The 21912-nt window shown below is 39.1% G+C and overlaps 1 pseudogene; it reads right to left on the bottom strand.

Moving 5' to 3' along the window:
- Positions 1-1338: 1338 nt before the first annotated feature.
- LOC102418683 lies at positions 1339-5529 on the bottom strand (annotated as a pseudogene).
- Positions 5530-21912: the final 16383 nt, after the last annotated feature.

The raw sequence follows: 21912 nt of genomic DNA, 5'->3' as shown, positions 1-21912 counted from the left end.
TTGTTCTAGTTGCTACATGTGGAGTGGAGGAATGCCCTACCCTTTGTAGATAAAATAAATCTGGACTCTACATAAGGAGGGGCTGTTTTGTCTTTAGAGACTTTTTAAGAAGTTGTTGACAGTATTACAGATGTCTCCCATTTCCCCCCTCACCCAGCCGGTACCCACGCACCCAGGTCTTTACTACTCTATTGTCCATGTCCATGGGCTTTGTATATAAGTATAAAGTTCTTTGGTTTATTTTTCCTTGTCCCTCCACCTTCACATCTAGGTAGAGACGTTGTCTCTAAGATTCCCAGGCTTTCTTAACCCCGGGCTTCTCAACCCATCTGCCACTATCTCCCATGTTATCATTTGTGGGGGTGGTGTGTGGGTGTGTGCGTGCACACACACACACACACACACACAACTCTTGCAAGTTCAGGAAGGGAGGAGCTGGGAAAGTCGACACGCTGGTTCTTTAGCCAGCAGAGGGGACTAAGGTGACTATCTTGGGCAATCAGGCATGTATGGAGCTAAAAGCCCACTTACAGATTCATTTTTACCATCACTCTAAGATTTACTCACCGAATATTTATTGAATGCCTATTATGTGTTGGAAACCACGCTAGGGCTAGAGATTCAATTAGAATAAGGTGTGGTTCTTGCTTCCAAGGAGCACACTGTGTAGTACAGGGAGTCAGGCAAGTAACAAAATGTATGTATGTATTTCAACATACACATTTAACTTTATTTATCAGTGCCATTTAAAGTTTGATTTTATAAAACAAAAAGGCACTAAGAGTCCTGTATTATTGGAATTTAAACAGTAAAAATAGTGACAGCTTTGTAAGTGTAAATTATATACATTAAAATAAAACAATTAGAGAGTTTTTCAATATGGCAACTATACAAATGAAATAAATGGCAAAAGGACCTTCTAGGAATATTGTGGATTATTAGAAACTTTAGGACGTAAACAACGAATCTGAACATTCAGACTTGTTTTGCTGTTTCATATTTACCGATCTTCTGAGTCAAGCTACTTGACCAAAAGGTCTGATTTAGGAAAGCGTTTAGCTTTATAGCAAAAGTTTCCCATCTCCAGTTACTACCTTCAAAGGAATTGACATTACAGTGCTGATGTAATCTGCTGGTTCTCTCTGAACAGTGTGCAAAAAATGTCAACCCTATAGAAAGTCAAACAGGTACCAAAAGATGGAACAAAATGTACAGTTCAATAAAGTATAATGTTAGGTTTTCCCAATCTAAAATTAATCAGTAAAGTGAAACGTGAACTGAGTTGACTTGGTCTCAGGAAACACGTTTGAGAATTCCATTATTATTCTCTGCTCATCTTCAGTCACGGACAGGGATTTTGTCGGCCATTATGCTGTTTACCTTGTGGATGGTAGCAGTGAAGTAACGCAGATGGACTTGCTCAGAATTGATAATGAACTCTGGTCCCAACTTTCCCACTTTTCAGATACAACCAAAACTTTGTCTGTATAGAGCAATAGATCAAATGAATGAGAAACTTCCAACAGTGACAGGAATGTCACCGTAGCTGTGATCTGTCTGATCACCCAGCGGATTTCATCTTGGATAGCTTTCTGAGACTCTTCTCCAGGTGTACTGTCATCTTTGGCGGTCTGGTCACAATTAGCATTGAACTGTCATCTTTCAAGGACCTCACCACTTTCAATATTCGAGATGACTACCACCAGTTTCCGCACTGCACACTTGTATAACCAATCTCTTGGTTGTTCCACCACATTGCTTAGGTATTTCATGAGCTCAGGATCAGTGGTTACAAGCAAGGTGAGTCCACATTTCTGTACTCGAGTAAAGGTTTCAGATGGATAAATGCCCCCCTGATGTAAAATGCTGTGGATGCCAAGTGAGAAGAACTCGGGCCCAATGTCGGCGCTCCAGCACAGGATGATGCCCTACTCCCCAGAGAGCTGCCCCGGGATGCCAGGCCAACAGCCACAGTGCACGCCCACCACACACCATGACCACAAGCTCGCAGCAGCTACCCCCCACCTCACTTCAAAAGTAACCAAATAACAAATATTTAGAATTCATTATGTCAAATTCTCTAAGAAAAGTAAACACAAGGCACTATGGGAAAAGGCCACTAACCCAATCTTTGGGGTGAGGAAGAGGTGAGAGCAGGGATACCACAGCAAATGTTTCAAAAAGGTGGTGCTTGAGCTGAAAGATGAGTAGGATTTTCCTGGACAAAGAGTAGAAGAATGTTCCAGAAAAAAAGGAACAGTATGTGCAGAAATTCATAGCAATGTGTTATGAAGGAATTATTAGTAATTTAGGGCCAGGGCAAGGACAGGGAAGGGAGTATGAGATGAACTAAAGAGGTCAGCACAGAACAGGGTGTTGACAGGTTTTATATCAGGTAAGAATCCATTTTCTATGATCAGGTCCTTCTGAACGAACTCAAATTAAAAGGAATTGATGATCTGCATGGAAAGAAGACAGACTTTTGGAGTCAGGCAACTTGGGTTTGAAACTTGGTTGGACCATTAGTTTTTGTCCTTGGCAAAATTACTTAGCCTCTCGAAGCATCAGTTGCTTCATCAATAAATGGACATCATATCTGCTCTAAAGCATTATAATTAGGGTTAAATAATATAATACATATAGTATCTAGTGCAGTACATGATATAAAGTTAAATCTCAACTATGATAGAATAAACCTCTATAATCAAGAATATTCAGCCCCTGCTGGTATGGCTCAGTTGGTTGGGCATTCCCCCATGTACCAAAAGATTGCTGGTTCAATTCCTGGTCGGTAGAGAGCATGCAAGAGGCAGCTGATCAATGTTTCATTCTCACATTGATGTCTCTCTCTCTCTCTCTCTCTCTCTCTCTCCCTCCCTATCCCTTCCTGTCTCTCTAAAATTAGATTTTAAAATCTTAAAAAAACAATAACACAATATCCATGGAAAGCCTTGAGTCATACAGTTAAGTGAACACAAACTAGTTCTGGTTTGTCTCCAGCAACCAAAGAGACATTTATCCTGCTTGGACTATTTGTATCCTTTTTGTTTGGGCTCTTTGTTTCTGTGCTTTTAAATATATATATATTTTTATTTATTTCAGAGAGGAAGTGAGAGGGAGAGATAGAAACATCACTGATGAGAGAGAATCATTGGTTGGCTGCCTCCTGCATGCCCCCCTACTGGGGATCAATCCCACAACCTGGGCATGTGCCCTTGACTGGAATCAAACCAGGGACCCTTCAGTCCGCAGGCCAACGCTCTATCCACTGAGCCAAACCAGCTAGGGCTGTGCTTCTTAAAAAGATATATTTTTAGTGATTTCAGAGAGGGAGGGAGAGAGAGAGAGAGAGAGAGAGAGAGAAACATCAATGATGAGAGAGATACATCCCAAACTAGGGAACAAACTCGTATCCCAGGCATGTGCCCTGACCAGGGATCAAACCGAGACTTGCTGGTTCATAGGTCGATGCTCAACCACTGAGCCATGCCAGCCAGACTGTCTCTGTGCTTTTAATGGTAACATATATATTTCACAATTTGGTGCTATTTTACTGCCTAATAAATGAGTTTTTTGGAAGTGAACTATTATATCCTCAGACTCATTCTCATTTCCTTTATGTCACAGATTTTTTTGAGTTAAAAGAGACCATAGAACTCATCTCTGGAAGCTGGGAACAGACTCCTATGTTGAAATAGAAACATGGCTTAGCAACAAACAATTTGAATACCCCTCAGTCTGGAACTGGCTAAATAAACTTGTATCTTTATGCTGTGAAATACTGTGCAGCAGCTAAAGACATAGCTCTCTATGTACTAACATAACTAGGTCTCCAAGACTTAGAGTTAAATGGAAAAGCAAGCTACATGAAGATGTTTGCAGAATGATACCATCATTGTTTATAGAAAAACATACACATACATAATTAAACAAAATTATACGCTAAGGTTATGTGTGTCGTGTATAAATGCATAGGAAAAACTCTGGAGGGATACACACTAAAATGACGAGGGGTTATGTATGGTGACAAGAGGTTTGTCAGGATGGGGAGGGGAGAGGAAGGGCAGTTGTCCAAGGAGACATTAGCCTTTTCAGAAACACTTTAATTTTTTTACAAGTAATACTCCCATTGTTTGTGTAATTCAAAATTTGTTTTCAAAAAAGAAACAAAGAAAGAACAAAGACTTAGAGGTTGGATGAAACTGGCTCACATCCTGGCTCAGCAACTTGTTAACTCTACGACTTTTGGGAAGACCTGACCCCTCTGTCTCAGTTTCTTCATCAGCAAAATCAAGATACCATCGCCTGTCTCGTCTCGTAAAGACTAAAAGTAAAGCTCCCTGTACATATCAGCACTCCCATGTGTTAGTTGTTTCTTTCCCCTATTCTGACTCCAATGGCTCTTTCTTTCTTTCTTTCTTTAAAAAACAATTTTTTTAAATTAGAAAAACCAAATACAAAGTGAAGAGGTCACTTTATCAAGGTCATACACTTGGCTAATGTGAGAGCAAAGGCTGTCACCCAGAAGTACCAGGAGTTAATACCACATGAGTTGACAGCAAGCAGATAAATTCTTCCCCCTTTCTCTCTGAGGACTATTTTGAGATACAATTTAAGTGACTTCCTGGAGGATGATCCTGTGGACATGACGCAGGTCTCCTGCGTCACAATAAATCAGCATTACATTCCACAGGGGAGTTGGCTTACTATGTGTTATGTGGCTGTTTCTGCGAGTGGTTCCAATGTGCAGATTCCACGTGGCAGGTTTATTTGCAGAGCATCATATTCTGAGCTTGGGCAACTATTGGACAAACCAAGCAGGGAAGTGTTGGGTAGACCTGCAAGGTTATATCTGACATGACTTCACTCTTTTGACTTTGCTAGTTATCAAGGAAGTCTGGCAAAAACCAAGTAGACATGAGGGATGTAGCTATAAGGAAACCACTGGTACCAGGCAAAGATTCAGTCAACAGGAAAGGGAATGGGGGCATAAATGGACATCTGACATTCTCTTTGGCCACCTAGAATCCGAACCCTCTTCCTATGTCTGGGTACGTCTTCCAATCCGTGAGGCAGAGATTGCCACCCAAATGACAGATTCTTTCCCAGTTGCCCTTGCAGCAAGGTGGCAGTCAGATGACGTGGGCTTCCTTATCAGGACCCACTTTCCCTACAAATAGAGGGATTTGTAAGGGAATGCTTCCAGGCAATTGCTTCCAGGGACCCTTCAGTCCGCAGGCCAACGCTCTATCCACTGAGCCCCACCAAGGGCTCTCATCACTAATTTTCACTGAATCCTCGAATTTTTATTTTAACTGAAACTAATTGTAACTGTCACAGACTCCCGGTGGTCTTGGAGCTGATAGTATCTTGCTGATCGTATCCAAAACAAAGGGGATCTTGCTTTCTGAAGCCATTGCACGGGAGCAAGATATTCTATCAGACTCTAGGCAGGTCACTATGCAATGGCATTCTATCCAGTTCGACAGTCTTAATCCAGGTGCTCCAACCTAGATGAAACCACACCATCGTTGCACTTCCTGCTCCAGGAAAGAGAATTCCCTTCTCAGGAACCTCCAGGATCCCCTGGTTAACATTCTTGGAGGAATTAATAACGAAGTGGCTATTTTATATTCATCCCTTGTACTCTGAGCTCTTTTTGTGCTTTATAACCGCTGCTGGTCCAAGGTGCCTGAAGACTCTGCTTTCTGGACTAGAGCATGAGAACTCACTTCAGTGTCTACAATAGAACTCCAAGCGAGGCTTCTGCACCTTAGTCATTAATAGATACCACAGCCACTTAGAACTCCTGGAACTGAGTTGAAAAGAAGCACATGTGTGTCGCAGACAGCTTTGAGGCAACACTGGATCCTCTCAGCCTCCCCCATCTCTTGTTTCCAGACCAGTAGTTCTTTATGGGCTTCTGCCAACAGTGCCCCACCTCAAGCTGCACCATGTGCCTCTCGCCTCCCATCCCAGGGAGGTATTAATGCCAAGAGACAGAATGTCACCAGATTCTGCTTGTGACCTACATCTGTGAAACCCAGAAGTACCAGGAGTTAATACCACATGAGTTGACAGCAAGCAGATAAATTCTTCCCCCTTTCTCTCTCAGGACTATTTTGAGATACAATTTAAGTGACTTCCTGGAGGATGATCCTGTGGACATGAACACTCTGTCTCATTTTGCAGCTGCCAACTTGATAACATAGTCTCACATTGGCTCCCCCTTTTCTTTTTCTTTTCTTTTTTAATATTTTTATTTATTTCAGAGAGGAAGGGAGAGGGAGAGAGAGAGAGATAGAAACATCAATGATGAGAATCATTGATCACTGCCTCCTGCACGCCCCCTACTGGGGATTGAGCCCACAACCCAGGCATGTGCCCTGACCAGGAATCAAACTGGCGACCTCTTGGTGCATAGGTTGAAGCTCAACAACTGAGCCACACCCACCTGGCCCTCCTTTGGTCTCAGTCTCTCAATTGTGTTGTTTTGGGCTTTTACTTGTTGATGTGGATTTAATTTTCTTTAGTCTCTGGCTGCCAAAGGTTTTGGTGCTTTTATTATTTGTAGGGAACTAGATCAACTACAACCATCTCTTTGCTGGGTATAAGTTTCACAGGAGTGGATGTGCTGCCGTTGCCTGCTGCTCCCCCGGTTGCAAGTCTCATAGGGCACTGCTGTGACAGAAGTCAAAGTGCACGTCCGAGTGCACGTTGGCACACTCGTGAGTGAGTTGCACACTGCAGTCAGTCAATTCTTGGGATTTTATGTGCTTCCCAGGATGGGTTGTTCCTGAGCTTTGTGGTGCTAAATTCTGTCTCTGCCTTCTTGTTAGGAGAGAGTCTTGTTCCTCATATGGTTCATTCTGAGAGTTTCATGGCGTTTATCCTCCTCAACCCCCCTGTTCTACTTGTGGTGTCAATTTTCATTAAAATGATGGTAAATGAGCTTTAGGGTTGTTTTTCAGTCAACTTTTCCTCCATCTTGGATTGATCTGGTTTTAGCTAGTTCTTGTTACTTTCTGTGACAACTACAGGAATTTCCTGCCATAAACTGTTTCCCTTTGATCATGTGTGAAGGTGGGGGCTCTAGTGCGAGGACCTAGCCGCTTATCTGCCTGTGACGTCCATTCCTACTTCCTCATTGCACTCGTCGAGAGCCTTCTCTAACTTCTTTCTATCCTGCTTCTTAGAGTTCTGCCTATCATCATATTTATTAAAAGTACCTTGGTCAAAAGTAACTTGAATAAGTTTTATTTTCACCAGTACCTATTTCAGTCTGGTTATGCTGTTCATATGCAACTCAGTGGGTTCATTTGTTTTGGTTTGCATTCAATTTTAAGGCATTCCCGCTACCTTTGTTGATTTTTTTTAAAATATAGGGTGGGGCAAAGTAGGTTTACAGTTGTTCACATGGAAAATAATACAATAATTAATAAATAATAATACAAGAATAAACTATGTTTCATGTACTTATAACTGTAAAGCTACTTTTGCCCCACCATGTATGTATAACATTAGCATGCTTCCAAAAGTCAAAACTATACAAAACTGAGTACTCAAAGAAGTACCAGGTATTATTCACTCCTCTATCCCACCCCATTTTCCCCACCCTTAATTGGCAACCAATTTTATTTAGTGCCTGGCTTATCCTTCCTGCTAATTTTAAAAACTATAAATGCAGGATGTTTTATTTCCTCATTTCTTTGTTTGTTTGTTTGTTTGTTTGTTTGTTTGTTTGTTTTGTTAATCCTCACCTGAGGATATTTCTCCATTGGTTTTTAGAGAGAGTGGAAGGAAGGGAAAGAGACAAAGAGAGAGAGAAACATCGACGTGAGAGAGACACTTGGATTGGTTGCCTCCTGCAAGGGCCCCGACAAGGGCCAGGGATCAAGCCTGCAACCGAGGTACTTGCCCAGGACCCTTCAGTCCACAGGCTGATGCTCTATCACTGAGCCAAACCAACTAGGGCTCCTCATTTCTTATAGGACTCCTCATTTCTATCGATATTCTTTTGTACTTAACATATCCTAGAAATCATATCAGTTCATAGCCTCTTTTGAAAAACACATAGCTGTATAATACCACATTGTATATTTTTATCATAGTTTATTCAACCAATTTCCTATGTTTTAGCATTTAGGTGGTTTGCAATATTTTGCAACTACAAATAATGTTGCCAAGAATAACCTTTTGCATATGTATTTTCATACTCTTGGAGGTGCACCTTTAGGGACAATTCCTAGAAGTGAGGTTACTGAGTAAAATGATAAAGGCATATGTAGTATTGTTAGATATTGTCATATCCTCCTTGAGGTGTTTTCTGGCACCAACAACCAATTCTCTGATTTTCTAGACACCAACTGAGTGTCCAACAATTTATTTCAATTCTGACACTAACTATGCTCAGCGTAGAGCCACAGGTTAAGGACTTAGTCTATAATATGGCTCTCATTTCAGAAGCTAGTAAGAACTCCTGGGCCACCTTCTGACCTAGAGCTATTGGGGGTGTCCCACAACCCCCTCCTCAGGTTTGATAATTTACAGGAGTGTCTCCCAAACTTAGGGAAGCACTTCATTTACACTTACCAGTTTATCATAAAGGATACAACTCAGGAACAACTCAATGGAAGAGATGCAGAGGGCAAGGTATAGGGAGAGGGGCACGGAGCTTCCATGCCCTTCCAGGGCATCACCCTTCCAGCACCTCAACGTGTTTACCAACCCAGAAGCTCATGAAACCTCCTTATTCAAGAATTTTAATAACCCTTAATCTCCAACCCCACTTTCTTCTCCTCCCCAGAAGTCAGGAGTGGGGCTGAAAGTTCCAACCTTCTAATCACTTGGTGACCAGCCCCATTCTGTAACCATTTAGGGGTCCCAATCTAAATCACCCATTAGCATAAACTCAGTTGTGATGTAAAGGGGCTTGTTATAAATTACTAAGTACACTCCAGTCACTTGGGAAATTTCATGGGTTTTAGAAGCATTGTGCCTGGAAACCTCCCACAAAAACCAAATATATTTATTATTATACCTCAACCTTGTTAAGTCTTAAATTTTTGCCAATCTGATGATTGGATATAGTAACTGTTTCCTTTCAATTTGCATTTCTGTTATTATAAGTAAAATGGTACATCTCTTTATATATTTAGGGGCTAACATATAAACTGTATATATCCCTGTCCACTTTTTTCTGTAGGATTTTTGGTCTCATTTTCCTTCAATCTTTATAAGTTTTTTTTATATTAGGAAAATTAATACTTTATCTATGATATATATTGCAAATATTTATTCTGAATTTGTTGTCTTTTGACTTTGCTTATAGTGTTGTTGTGGAGTTTTTTGTTTTGTTTTGGGGGTTTTTGGCCATGAAAAAGTTTTTAATTTCTGTGTAGTCAAATTTATCAACAAATTTTAATTGCATAACAACAAAAACAATTTTAAAAAATAAAAATTTTATTTGCATTTGAAATCTAAGTCATATTTAGATAGCTCTCCCCTGCCTCCCCACCTAGGCTATAGAGACAATCATATTTTCTCCTAGTATTGTGTAGATCACTTTTTAAACATTTAGCTATCTGATTATTTAGAGTTTATTCTTGTGTGTGGTATGATGAATTGGTAATAATAATGGTAATGACAACTCAAAAGAACAATACAAAAATGTATGTTTACCCCTACATATATACATAGAAGACACATTAGAAGAAAATCCACCGAAATGTTACACATTTACATCTGGTTAATAACATTACATGGAATTTAAAAAATATTTTCCATATGCTTTTCATGTTTTTGTAACAAATATGTATTACTTTATAACTGGAAAGAAAAACAGCACATTGTCTTTTAAATAGTAAAACACTGGCCCTGCTTTTTTTTGTAGTCTGAAAAAATAAGATTTAAAATAACACATAGCTGGTTGAGGTAAAGAAGAATAGAATCAACGTATACTTCTCCCTCTTTGTATCTTTGCCTCTCCACATGTTTTTGTTCTCTACCATTTTCTCACTCCCCATGACTTACATAGAAGTAAAATACATGCAGAAAATGAGCAAGCCTTCCACAGCATATTATTTTATTGCTGCAAAAGCTACTTGGGGTTAATTCTTTCATAAAACACCAGTGCAGGTTATGACAAGAAGTCAGAGAACACAGTGCTAATGGATCATGTAAAGCCTCTAGCTTCCCCCTTAGCTAACAGTCTGCAAACCAGCAACAGGGTGACCTATTACAAGGCTTTCTCTGTGTTATCCTGGAGGCTGTAAAATTCTAGGTCCTGCATTTTAGCAGTTGAGTGGTCAGAGGAGAATTATTGCTTCCTTTATTTTATGGCCTTAGTGATATGCAGCTTGTCCCCAGAATGTGCAGCTGAAAAATCAATGCCAGATGACTCAGTAGGAGACGGTCTAATGGTTCTGTGTTATTCTCCATCTCCCCAAGAGGAACGCTATGCAGTGGAGGTACTCAGGATTGTCACTTCCAGTGGTTAATGAGAACGTGTTGAGTGCTCACAGTGTGCTGAGGTCTGCTGTGCATGCATTATCTCATGAAGTCATCACAGCAACCTACAACGGAGGCACTATTATTACATCATATATATTACACAGATGACAGGTGTTGATAAATAACTTTCCCTATATCAGACAACCTGGAGGCAGCAGAATGAGAACCTGAACCCATGACTGTTTGGCTTCAAAATCAGTAATTTAGAAGCTATTCTGATGCCACTGGATGAAGTGCCAGTTTGAAGAAATAGCTTAACACATCTCAATCTATCATCGAAACCTACACATTCAGATAGGACAAGGCCTCCTTTGAAGAAATTTTCTAGCAGCCCTTCTCAATGCAGGTTCCATAAGCAAATTAAACACTACCCAAAAATGACTTGAATATTATATTCTCACTTCTTTAAGGGTAATAGTACATAACAGTTACATTCTAGATGCAAAGGAGGGAAGTTAATTACATTCAATGGATGTCTTAGGTCATGGGGCTTTTCTCTCTCTCTCTCTCTCTCTCTCTCTCTCTCTCTCTCTCTCTCTCTCTTTCTCTCTCTCTTGTTACAAGGGTAACAAGGCTACACTACAATTATCAGCTGAATTCTCCCCAGTTCCATTAACAGTGCCTGAAGGAAGACTTTACTCAGGGCTTTACATTGACAATAAAAGGGTAAATGCTCTGTTGCATATTGTTCCTCCACTATTCATCTAAGCAACCATTGATAAAGCAATAGACTACAAATAATATTTGGAATGCTTCTGGAATTTGCTCTAATCCTCTCTTGTTAAGGGACAGAGAGAGAGAGAGAGAGAGAGAGAGGTTTCACTAATGTTTGTCTTTTTTGTGGAAAAGATAAAAAGCATCACATTATTTTTTTAAATCAGATTTATAGGTTTACATTCAATATTATCCTGTATTAGTTTCAGGTGTACAGCACAGTGGTTAGACAATCATGTACTTTACAGAGTGATGCCCCCAACCACAATATTTCAAGTATCCACCTGGCCTCATACATGGTTAAGATATTATTTACTGTATTCCTGTGGTGTATATTTACATCTCTGTTACTATTCTGTAACTACCAATTTGTACTTCTTAAAAGCATAACATTCTTGAAGTGTTTTCAAGGAAGTTTACTTGTAGACTGCAACTTGGATTGAGTGGTCCAAATCCCAGTAACATTGGTAACAACATCAGAAAATTCTCGTTTCTCACTCTTGATACCTGATGTAGTAGAATGATGCCAGAATTCCTAAACTGTTTCCTCGACTCATCCTTGCTTAACCCTCCAGTCCCAGTAGGATGGTGGTTAAGAGTATGGGATTTAGTCAGAAGGACACAAGCAGAGCTCTGTCATTCCCAGGGCATAATACTATCACAGGCCGCTGGGCAGGTAGAGGAAACAGAGATGACTTAGCCCAGCACCTGCACAATGACATACTAATAATCATTCTAATTATAATCATAATTGACATTTACTGAGTGCTCAGTAAGTGACAGATATTACAGTAATAACTTCTATGGTTTGGCTCATTTACTACTCATTGATAGCAATGGCAAAAAGAGGGCAGCTGTGCCCTTGTGGAATTGGAGGAGACAAGCTTGCAGAATGCCTTCATGCCAACAGCACTCAGTTACAGTAGAGTCAAAATGGCAATGCGGTGTGCTCAGCCAAGGAGAAAGCCTGGGCTAGCACTTCCAAATTTTCATCAGCTCCTGTTTGACATGCAAGATATCCAGAAGTTTCTAGTGCCTGATAAGGATAAGAGGAAGGATGCCACTTGGGTTAAAGAAATATGATGTGACTTTTTTTTGTACATCTGAGATGTAGTGTATACATTGTCAACTCTAATATACAGAGAATATTTGGTATTAATGACATTGAGTACAATAACAAAATAGACAAACTTCTAGGTAGACTGGTCAAAATAAAAAGTGACAAGAAGGCAATACCAGAGATTACATACGCAATCATTTTAAAAATAATTAAATGTTTTAAGTAATTTTATGCCAATAAGTTTGAAAATTTCAAAAGAATAAGCAATTTTCAAGAAAAAAATACCAAATTATTCTTCAAACATATCAGAAATGTTCCTGCTCTAGGATTGTTCAACTTCTGCTTCCTCTGCTTGGAAAAGACTTCACCCAGTTAGCTGCATAGCTGGGTCCTCTCACTTTCCACAGGCCTTTCCTCAAAAGTACACTTTTATGAAAACTTCCCTGGACACTTATTTTAAAGTCCAACTCTTCTCACAGATTTCACAGCCCTTTTCTCTCTTTGTTCTTCAATAGTAATCACTACCTAACATACTATATATTTTACTTTTTAATTCTGTCTGTTGACAGCTTCCTTAAATATAATCTGAGGGCAAAGATTTTTTAAAATTTATTTTGCTCACTGTTATACTTCTCTTGCCTAAATGTCTGGTACACAAGAAGTACTCAGTGAATATTTGTTAAGTGAGTGATAATAATTAATTTAAAACTCCAAAAATTGCCATAGTGTGTGTGTGTGTGTGTGTGTGTATAATGACCAACTAATACTAGGAAGGCAATAGTGATTTCACATGAGAAAAACCTATCAATATGGAACAACATGAATATCCATTGATGGATGAATGAATAAATAAAATGTGGTTTATACATACAATGAAACGTTACTCAGCCTTTAAAAGGAAGAAAATCCTGTAATTTGCAAAAAACATGGATGGACCTGAAGGACACTATGCTAAATGAAATAAACCATTCACAGAAATACACACATACACACACACACACACACACACACACACCACCACCACCACCACCAAACCTATAAAATTAAGTCACTACATTTACTGCATTAAGAGATTGACGAGAATGCCATATATACGTCTCAATAAAGTAGGAAAAAAAATACTTAAAACGTGTGCATAGAAGGCAACTTCTCATGCCTGATTAAGTGAAAAACTAAAAATAAACATTAATCTAAATGGTGAAACTTTAGAAGCATTTTCAGTAAAATAAGAAATATGACAACTGCCCTAACTGGTTTGGCTCAGTGGATAGAGAGTCGGCCTGTGGACTCAAGGGTCCCAGGTTTGATTCCGGCCAAGGGCATGTACCTTGGTTGCAGACACATACCCAGTGGAGAGTGTGCAGGAGGCAGCTGATCGATGTTTCTCTCTCATTGATGTTTCTAGCTCTCTATCCTTCTCCCTTCCTCTCTGTAAAAAAATCAATAAAATATATTTAAAAAAAAAGAAATATGACAAGAATGTCTGCAATAATTCTACTATTTAACGTTAAACTGAACTTCTTACCCAAAGGAATAACATAAGAAAAAAAAGGGACAAGGATTGGAAAGAAAGAGGCAAAATTTTTATTTGTAGACTAGAAAATTCAAAAGAACCTTCATATAACTTGTAAAATTAAAAAACCCAGAATATTATTCAATTTAAGTTTGATAGACAAAAAAAAATACCATACTTAAACACTAGCAATACAGTGAGAAAACATAGTAACAAAATGTTTAATTGGCCAACACATTTATGGAAAATATTACAAAACCTAGTTAAAGAATCTATACTAATAATAGCCTAGGTGGTCGTCACGCCTTCACGCATCACGCCCTTACATTGTCATAAAATGGCTGTCACAAAATGGTCGTGTGCACAGCAGAGGCAGGGCCCAGTGGAGGAGGCAGGTCATGGCAGCGGAGGGCAGTTGGGGGCCATCAGGCAGGCAGGGGAGGGCACTTGGGGGCGATCAGGCTGGCAGGTAGGCTAGCAGTTAGGATCCAGCAGTCCCGGATTGTGAGAGGGATGTCCTGTGGGATCAGGCCTAAACCAGCAGTCAGGTATCGCCCAAGGGGTCCCAGATTGAAGAAGGTGCAAGCCAGACTCCTTACCCGTGCTCGAATTTCATGCGCCGGGCCTCTAGTATAAAATAAATATACTATAAGAACAAAAATATAATTGGGATACATACACCAGGTGATCCTGACCTTTGAAAAAAGAAGAAATGGGTCTGGCGAAAAAAATGTAGATTTTAATGCTTTTCTTAAAAACAAAAACTGAAGGTAATAAGAGTTACAATTTGTTCATTTTGGTGGTGGTACATATTTATCATAGATGTTTATTACATTTTCTATATTCTGGACTCCCTCCGCCCAATATAAATAAATATAGAGGATCTCATTAATTTGTAAAAGGATCTTAGGACAAAATATTAAGAAAGTTTCTTCATTGATTACTGAGTCAATTACATTCTAGTTCTCGTGGCCATTTATAAATATTTTTAGAAATAAAACAATATCCTTAAATACTCTTATCCTGGACCTTCTAGACATGATTCGCTTCCTGGGCTTCCTAAGCACTGGAGCCTGGCTGGCAAGGCTCAGTGGTTGAACCAGGAGGTCACGGTTTGTTTCCCAGTCAGGGCACATGCCCAGGTTGTGGGCTCAATCCCAGTGGCAGGTGTGCAGGAGGCAGCCAATCAATGATTCTCATCATTGATGTTTCTCTCTCTCTCTCCCTCTCTCTCTGAAGTCAATAAAAATATATATATTTTAAAAGCATTAGAGATAAGATGACATAAACTGCTGCAATGGTCCCTGGGCTTTATTCTACTGTATCTGAAAAGTCTATTCTCAAGTGGGCTTTCTGCAGAATTGACACCCTGGCCTTTGAAGCTACACGTGGATTATGAGTATTAAATAGCCTAGCAGGACTTGGCATGCCTGGATATGGAGGAAGAACTTCCAAAGCTTGCATTTTTTTGTCTTTTGTCTAGCTGTTTGGCAAGCAATCTATGCCCAAATATTAAAGAGAGCCTTTTATTGGAAATGATTCAAAATTCTATGGCACAGTGAAGCAGTCTTACATGCCTTCAGAATCTTGAGTTCTTTCTTCATTTTGAATTATGGAAAATTTTAGTATGTGGAGAGAGGTTTTTTTGAACCTAGTTTTATTTTATCTAATTGTTCCAGAGTTCATGCACTGTTTAAAATATGCTTCATACATTAATTTATATGTCAATAACAACCATCCAAAGGGCAAAATTGATATATAAATTATCGATTCAGCCTGTCTGCATATTCTGGGTTTGTTTGTTTATTTTTTTGACAATTACTTTTTCCAAATAATACCAGCCAATCAGCCAACCGTGATTACTTCGTGCTCTCTAATCGAGGTCTCATAGAGAGCTAGCAGTCACAGGAATCCTTACCTGTGGCTCCAAGGAAGACTGTCCTTTGGAATGCCTTTAGACAAATGTTCCATTTAAACAATGAGAAAATTACAGAGTGTCTTCATCAGAGATTATAAATGTTTTGACCTAAAATGCAAACAATTTGGTTTATTTCGTATGCATTGATCTACTTTCAAAACAGGCACCAACGTGGGGAGAGGATTACACTCAGAGTGTCATTCCCTAACTCTTTACTGATGGGTTTAGCCCTAAAACACAGCCACTGTTTAGCAAAACTATGAGAGAGACAAGCAGATCTGAATGCAGTGCCCTTCTCCCTCTTTTCTGGGCCCCTCTCCTTTTTCCTCTTACTTTGTAACCCAGATTCCCATGGCAGGCAGCACTGCCCTTCATCGTGTCCCACATAGAGTTGGGCAATGCCCAGGGTTTCACAATGATACTTCCTACCTCCCCCCACGTCAAAATCTTACTTCTGTAGTGCTGAGCCCTGAGGCGTTAGCTCTGGAATAAAGCAGTTCCTCACTAAATTGCAAAGGATTGGGGATGGCTACATGGGCCTACCTGCGGAGGGAGACTCTATGCGGGCTCTGCAGAGCTGCTCCTACTCCATGGGCCCAGTTCTAACAGCACACCTTTCCTGGTAATCCGGTCATTCCAGGGACCTGAGAGTCGGCAGAGTTACAAAGCAAAGTCAAGACCAAACTCAGCCAAGAGCCAATCCTATCAAACCTTGTGTGCTGGCTACCCTGACTAGGTGTGGGAGCCCCAAGTATTGGGGAAGGGGTACATGTTTCTGTGTGAGTGCCAAAGACCAGCTAAGTTATGTATGTTTAATTTCACCAAACCCCTTGGTATCTCTCAAATTGGAAAGTGTGAGTGTAGCATTATCCAGCTTTCAGATCCAAGAACAAAACAAAAAGTACCCAAGAACAAGCCATGTTGACTTTGTCTTCCTGATTAACATAGACGACATAGCAGTAAAATTATTACAGATAACTCACAATATTGGAAAAATACTTTCTGCGTATCAGGGCCCTGAGAGCACTCTGACTGTCATAACAATTCAGACCTTTTGAGGAGATAATCCTGGAATTTGGGGCAAAGAGACACAGTATAGTTACTGACAGCCCCAAGAAGTCATTCCTTTGCAAATAACATTAGACAAACCTTTCCAATATTTCTTTTTCTGTTCACAATTTTTATCTTATTGCTAAAAAAGTTAGGTTTTAGGGAAACTCAATATTCAGTCTCTATGCAGTCTCTACTGTCCGTCCTTGGTTGTCAGGGTTCTCTCCAGCTAGTCTTCAACTGATTATTCAAGATAGTTTTTCTGTAATTTAGTTGGAATTCCACTTTGGTCCTGGGAGCGTGTTAGGGCAGCATCCACTCACTCCACTGCCATTTTGGAAAAACCCAATATTTTTAAAACAGATAACAATCAGAAAGATTATGGAAAATATTTTTAAAGTAGATATTGGAGATGAGATGAGATGGCTCCTGTTAAAATTTAAAGCATAGGGCTTGGCCAGTGTAGCTCAGTGGTTGAGTATTGACCTATGAACCAGGAGGTCACGGTTCAATTCCTGGTCAGGACACATGCCCAGGTTGCAGGCTCGATCCCCAGTAGAGGGGCGTGCAGGAGGCAGCTGGTCGATGATTCTCACTCATCATTGATGTTTCTATCTCTCTCCCTCTCCCTTTCTGTCTGAAATCAATAAAAATATATTTTAAAAATAATAAATAAATAATATATTTAAAAGAATTTAAAGCATATGGAGGAGGCATCTCCCTAGAATTCAGAATAAAGCCTGGGTGTCTAAAATCTATTCATTGTTGTTGTTGTTTTAATCTTTAAAGACTTTACAGTCTATCTTTGAGAACTAAATCCAAAGTAAATCCAGCAGAAGGTTTATATGGTAAATGCACAGATGTTGGAAATGAGGCTGTGTGTGTGTGTGTGTGTGTGTGTGTGTGTATGTACATAAAGAGGTTTGACCACAAATACATAAAGAGGTTTGACCACTAAAAGAACATGAATTTGATCTTACTACTATTAAAACTATCTGTGGAATATTTTAGCTTGTATGTGTGTGTGTGTGTGTGTGTGTGTTAAACTAATGCACTGTGAAGCGAGTGGGAATTTTAAAATATTTAAGTGACTTTATTGTCCTCCATTAAAAAGTCATAGTCACCCAGTTCCCACTGCAAACTTTCATTCTGAGATGTGAGTAAATAAACATATAACAAATTACCATTAAGGAACAATTTACTATTTTTTCTACTGTTCCTTTTCAGAAAAGAGGATAGAGACTACAAATATAAGAGATTTAGATGAGAGCCCCAAGTTATCTCAGGGAAATTTTTTAAATGAATAAACTATGGATCCAAATTTTTGCCCCCACAAATTTCTTGTTTTAATAGTTATTCTTAGCAGGTGAAGAAAATTAATACGAACTAGCAAAAAGGTCTCACATAATTGAGATGTACAGTTTTCAGCCATAACCAGATCAAGGGGCTTAAAAACTGTCATTGGGACTCAATCTATCTGCCTTTCCCACTGATGGCTCTGCCTTTCCTCTGGGCTGGTTTTGCTCTCAGGCAGACTTTCCCTTTATGACACTCAGGTGGCCACCAGCAGCTCCAAACTGACATCTCTACCAGCACAACGACCCTAAAGGAAAAAGCAATTCTATTTTTCAATTGTCCCTATAAAACTCCAGGATTGAACCTCATTAAATCATCATGGAGCCATTAAATTCATCACTATATTCATCGGGGAATTACTGCAACCACCAAGGTATGATACACACTGAATGGCTCTTTCATGAAACTAGAAAGTTAAATGCTAGTCCTTATTATGTGGCAGCACACAGCTAGTTAATTGTTGACTCTTGGAATTCAGATAGTACACTTAATAAGACTGCACATTCAGACACTTAGAAGGACAAATCTGGATGTCAGAATGTGTTGACTCGACTTTGAGCCTCAAGGAGAGTCCTCCAAGAAGGTGAAATTTCTAACTGAACTAGAAATGGAGAGAAGGACATACACTTTTGCTCAAAAGGCTTTTTCTTCCTAATATCCAATATGAATAACAGTCTAGTAATCTGGAAATGTATAGGATTGGAAAACATAAACTTTCTCTTCTACACCAAGGCTAGTGCCAGGAAAAGCATGGAGGAAAAACAACTTGGAAACAATTTTGGAGAAAATCTGATTTCCCAGGACCCTCCTAAACATCTAATGTTTGTTTATTTTTTTGATGGAGTAAATATTTAATTGAGAAGTTGGAAAATATTGTATAGACGACTATGGCTTCCCAAAGATGTCCCTATCTTAGTCCCCAGAACCTGTGAATAAGTTACCTTAAATGGTGATGGGGACTTTGCAAGTGTGATTAAAGTAAGGGCCTTGAAATGAGATCATCTTGGATTATCCAGGGTCCTTAGAAGAAGGAGACAGGAGGGTCAAAATGAGAGAAGATGTGACAACAGAGACAGAGGTTGGAGTAATGTTATGTTTTTAAGGCAAAATTCAACATTCTTTGCGAAAATTTAAAGTTTAGTTGACAAGAGGTAGGATATGGAAACAGGATGAAAAGTGAAAAAAAAATCGCTGCATTCATACCATCATCTTAAAAAGGGGGGAGAGTTAAAAGATATTATTGAGAATTGATGGAACAAGAAATGGTGGGTTGTATATATGCATTAAAGTTATAAAAATGTACAGTAGAATAACTAAAAATAATATAAATATCAAACATGGAGGGGAGAAGAAAAGATAGGAATAATGTAAATGAGCTCAATTCTCATTTTCCTCACCAAGTTATAACTCATTTTTAACTTATCTATTTATTAACAAACACTGTTTGGTTAAGCAGCTAATATGCAAAAGAACTCAAGTCAGAGCTGGTTAAAACAGTTGAGTTGTGATAAAGGACAAAAGGTGAGATCAGAAGGGGAGAAGTTTTGCTGGTGGATTTTACCTGCATTTCAGGGAGAAAAAAGTGGAAGTCCCACAAAACATAGAAAAGTAAACACAACTCTTCTTATGAGGCCACATTATTCTGATACCAAAATCAGATAGACATTACAAGAAGAAAGGAGTAAACATTTGAAACAAAATATTATGAAATTTAATCTAGTAATGTATAAAAACCTCAGTACATCCTGGGGTTTGTTCTAAGAGTGAAAGGTTAATTTAATATTCAAAAGTATATTAATATAATTCACCAAATTAAAGTAGAAAAAGTGTACGATCATCACACTAGATGCTGAATAAGCATTTGACAAAATTCCAGCGCTGTCATGATAATCTATGGAAAACCTAAAGCTAACATCATATTTCATGGTGAAAGACTACACACTTTTCCCCTGTAATTGAAAAAAAGCAAAGATGTTTATTCTCACCACCTGTATTCTTTATAACAAGGCAAAATAGAGCAAGAAAAAAAAATAACACCATACAGGTTGGAAATGAAAACCTTTTCCCCTCACATACATGATTGTTTTTACCAAAAAAAAAGCTATTAAATATCCTCAGGTGAGGATTAACAAAAAATTAATCTTTGTAGTCTTTGATAGGAAAACAAGGCAGTAACTCTAGAACTCAGGTAAACTTGGCTTGACAGAAAGAACTAATTCTGTCTTGTTCACCAAGTGTTTGGTAGAGAACTTAACCTATTAGGAGTCTATATTTTCCGATTACATGAAATAAGCAGAAATGTGAATACAAATAAAGGGAGAAGCCTAGTTTTGAAAATGAAGACCCTAAGACAGTAAATATTCTCTATCTGCCAGCATCTCCTTGTAAGAGAATCTACCCACTCCACCAAACCTCTTCCCACATACTAGTGAAAACTCAGCAACAGAATTGGCTGCATAATTTCAGGGCCTTCATTTGAAAATTAAGAATTTCATGACCGTGACAGTGGAACATTAAAGCAAGTTTGCAAAGCTCCTCTGAGCCAGGACCCTGTGCAATCGCACAGCTCAAACATATTTTACAGTCCTAAAGTATTTCTCTGAATTTTTTATTTCTTGCCTTTATTTGGCCATTACAAAGAAAGTTGACAGATAAGCGAATACCTGGTGGCAAGGTATGTGATGTCATAAGGGGGTTCTGATTCACTTTAGTTTTTTAAGGCTGATTCATGAATTGCCTCACCAGGTTGATTAATATTTATATGTCTCAAGGGAGATCACTTTCTCTAGTTTTTTGGAAGACAGTTAACCAGCTTTACTAGTCTTAATGTCAGAATGTAATGCACCTGTTTAGTTCTCCTAAGCAAATTTTTCTGTAAAAATGAGCTCAGAATATTGCTTTAATCGCCTTCAAAATATTTTGAAGTTTGAGTGATGATGTGCTATTGAAAAAAATCTTGTTTGGTCTGATTTAATTAAATCAGAAGTCCCATTTTATTATTTAAATACTAGTGACCCAGCGGGTGAAATTGCATGCGACTCAGACCCGCGGGAAATCGCACGAGACCTGAGAACCCAGACCCCGCCGCGCCAGGGACTCCCCTGAGTCTCACTGCACCGCGAGACCCAGAGTAAAGTCCCACAGTGTCATGGGACCCAGAGTCAAGTCCCCGCCCACCCACGTGCACCTCGCTGCACACGCAGCCTCCTGGTGACCGGTCTTTGGTCTTTACGGTGTTATGGCCACTAGGTTTTTATAATATAGATGTAATCTTAGAATGCAACCATTTTGATTTATTATCAATTTGAACTGTGTTGAGAAAATCATTTTTACTGTTAAAGAACCTGCCTGCCCTGGCTGGTATAGCTCAGTTGATTGGAGCATCTCCCATACACCAAAGGGTCATGGGTTGATTCCCAGTCAGGGCACATATCCAGGTTGTGTGTTTAATCCCCAGTTGGGGGCATGCAGGAGGCAGCCAATCAGTGATTCTCTCTCATCATTAATGTTTCTATCTCTCCTTCTCCCTTCCTCTCTGAAATCAATAAAAATATTTTTTAAAAATTTTTTTGAGGATTTGTTTGCAAAAGCACTATTTAAAAGAACAAAACCTCCTATGTGGAAGTTTGACTAACAGGCATAAAAATACATCCAGTAATAAGAATAAATATTCACAGCAAATTACAAATAACAACCCCACTTCACTGGGTATCAATAAAACTGAATAATGAGGATAGATTCTATATCCTCCATGGTAAAGTACAATTTTCAAAAAAATAAAACTGTGAC

The sequence above is a fragment of the Myotis lucifugus genome, unplaced genomic scaffold (assembly GCF_000147115.1).
Source record: "Myotis lucifugus unplaced genomic scaffold, Myoluc2.0 scaffold_156, whole genome shotgun sequence".
NCBI lineage: Eukaryota > Metazoa > Chordata > Mammalia > Chiroptera > Vespertilionidae > Myotis > Myotis lucifugus.
The sequence above is the reverse complement of the archived record's forward strand: the minus strand, read 5'-3'. Positions and strand labels throughout refer to the sequence as shown.